This window comes from Nestor notabilis, unplaced genomic scaffold, assembly GCF_000696875.1.
Source record: "Nestor notabilis isolate BGI_N333 unplaced genomic scaffold, ASM69687v1 scaffold8162, whole genome shotgun sequence".
NCBI classification, from domain to species: Eukaryota; Metazoa; Chordata; class Aves; order Psittaciformes; family Psittacidae; genus Nestor; species Nestor notabilis.
This window is the reverse complement of record NW_009919631.1, coordinates 109,038-112,119: the sequence shown is the minus strand read 5'-3', so window position 1 is coordinate 112,119 and position 3,082 is coordinate 109,038.

Below are 3,082 nucleotides of genomic sequence, written 5' to 3'. Positions count from 1 at the left end.
AAATCCTTGCAGTAGGGAATGGTGGGGTTGCCACATATGATGCTGAGAAAAGCAAAGCAATCCAGGGGAAAGAGGGAATCACCTTAATTTAAAAATGCAGTGCAATGGATTCAGAATGGGTTACTGTACTGTCAGATGTGACAGTACATCTGTGACAGAACATCTGTGAGATGTTCCAAGACATCTCTCAGAAGTGCAGTGAACTTGCTATAGGAGCAAGGCTTGATTCTGTCTATGGTCAAAAAACCCCAAAACAATCGAATTCTAGGAAAAGTGCTGAGAACAAGCTGTATAAATGCACTGTATGAATCTGGTGAATGAAGTGTTTGTGTAGGTTTGGGGGTATTGGAGTAACCAATGCAAGGAAAGTCCATTGAGTGCTTTTAATTAATCACAGTCTCTTACTGAGAAAGTCCCACAGCTACAAATAGCTGGAGCCTGGGAAAGTGTTGAAATGAAACAGCTACATGTTTGGCCTGCTCTTATATTCTTTCCTAGGTGCTGCTATTAAGTGTCATTGAAGACAGGACACAGGGCAGGATGAAGCTTGATCCAACTACAGTTAGTCGCTCTGATTCCTCTGCTTTTCCAAGAGGATGCTGTCCTGGAGTAAGTCATGTGTGGCATACTGTGATTGTGTGTGTGAGGAGCTTTCAGAAAGGTTGGAGATACTGCGTTCTCCTCCTCTCTGTTTAGTGAGGAGAGCTGCTGAAGTGCATCGCTAGAGGAGAAAATTCCTGAGGTTATTGTGCATCTGTTATCAAAAGGATGTTGCAATGTAGTGTAGGACAGCCAGAGCAGGGAGAGGGGCTTTGTACCAACAGAAACATCTTGTTCTTCACCAGCACTAGTCACTCTGAAATGAACAGTTCCCTTAGGTGATGGAAAGCCATTACCTGAGTCAACAAACCTGCCTCTTGTCCCTCCTGAGAAATGTTTGGGCAAGAAACCCACTCCAAAAGGATTTGCTTTCTTTGACCTGTCCTCTCCCATCACTTTAAGAAGTACTGTGCTTCTGATTAGAAAGAACTGGATGACATGGAAATAGCTGATGGGCCAGGGCAATTCATCCTGCCCTCAAAGCCCCCATGTGCTACTTTAACCCATGCCACAGTGGGGTGAGACACTGTGTGGGAGCGTGAGACAAGTTCCTAATGTTCTTGTTGATCAAATGGCCCAGTGAGTCTCCTGATCTGCTATGGTGATAAGTCATAGCAAGGACTCTCTCTTAATCCTCATTATCCTCTGTTGGCACTTCCTGCCTACATATACTAGATATTTCCTATCAACAGGGGAGTAACCTCTGTGAAAGATAGGATCAGATTCCCAGGAACCAGGCTGGAATAAGAGTGAAGGAAGAATGAGGAAACTGTCCTAATTTGAGGCTAATCTTATAAATACAGGGCTGGATACAGACAATAGGAAGAGAAATGCCAGGAGAGCTTCAGTGTTTAGTTAGGAAAGGGTCATCTTTTGCCAGGAGTAGCCTTAATTGTAACTTACGTTGTGGTAAAGTTGCTGTTTGATCTCGGCTTCAGCAGAGGGGAAGAGACAGATTCTGCTTTGTGTCACCAGAGGAGTAGCCTGAGAAAATAGCAGAGAAAAGTGTCTTCAAAAGCGATTTTTTTGTCATTTGTGTACTGATTCAAGCTGCAGTGCATGGATGGAGTGCTTTATTTCTTGGTTTTGATTTGGGTAACACAGTAAGGAGGAGGAAAGAGCTGTGTGAGTTTTCCTGAAGCAGGCATACTAATGTACTCATTGGGTATTTAATGTTGCATGGCATTTCTGAAAATGCAGAAACCCACAAATCTTTTCTTCTAGCTGAAGTGGGTTGGTGGGGTGGGGTGTTTCTTTCCCTTACCTAGACCCAGAGCTGGAGCCTGTACTAGTCAGAGACTTGGCCTGTTGCTCATGCTCACCTTTCATGTGGGCTGGGTGGAGTGTGCTGAAGCTGTTTGTGGTGGGGAGTTTTGCTTTTGTGAATCTTTTTAGACAACATGTTAAAATGAAGAGTTGCCTCCTACATGTCCCTGTCCTATCCACATCACAGCACCATGCACAGAGCCTGTGATGCCTCTGCATTTCATTTGCAAGCAGGGCATGTGTGTTTGTGAGGAATGAATTGCCTTTACAGGTGTGTGAGAGGGTCCTTAGCCACATATTCATGAGCAGCTAGTATTCCAGCATGATCCCATAACCATAGAAATGACTACAATGCAACAAGGTGTGGACACTGGGTGCTCATCCCCACCCTGAAAGCGGTGTCGCAAGTTCCTGGAAAATGCTGTCATGTACTTGCGGGTTTGGACTCGTCTGGCTTTTTACTCTTCATCCTGCTCACAGGTGCTTGGTGATGGTGTCTCTTTATTTATTGCCCAGCTCTGGGCTGATCATTAATTCTTCCTTCAGAAGCTTTACAGGCCTTGTCTTGGACCAAATTTGTGAAGCTACAGTAATGTACAACCCCCTGCTGCATCCAAAACACTTTCTGTCCCTTTTAGATAGTCCGGCTTGGGCACCAGGTTTGGCCTAAGACAGGTGCTACACTAGTTCCCTGTGCCCAGGCTCCCTGTATGAGTTTATCTTGGTTTCCCGCTTCCTATCGTTTCTGTCCCTCCCAGGATAGTTGATTTTTGCCTGAAAGCAGGAGAGTCATGCCATGTGAACTTCCATTCTTTCCCCAGGTGGCTTGCTTTGTTGTTTTCTTTTCACCATAGCAGGTTACGTGATCCAAGGGTCCTTACTTTGTAATACATAAACAGTACACAGTTTGGCTCCAGTGACTGGTTTGGGTGGGATTTGGGGTATGTGTGTGGGTTTGTTTTGTTTCTGGTTTTTTGTTTTGGGCTTTTTTTGTGTGTGCGTGTTGTTTAGTGTGGGGAGTTAAGTGTGTGTGGTTGGTTGGTTGTTTAATTTTAAAACAAGCGGTGAGTGTGGGCTCTGTTTAAGATGAACTGTAACAGGGAGCAGAGCTGGCTCAGAGCAGGTATATGGTGGTGTGGGCACACAAGATCCTCCTTTGTACTAAGTTTACTTTGATTAAGGATTGCTAAGTAGTGCCTACGGGTGGTTGATGCAG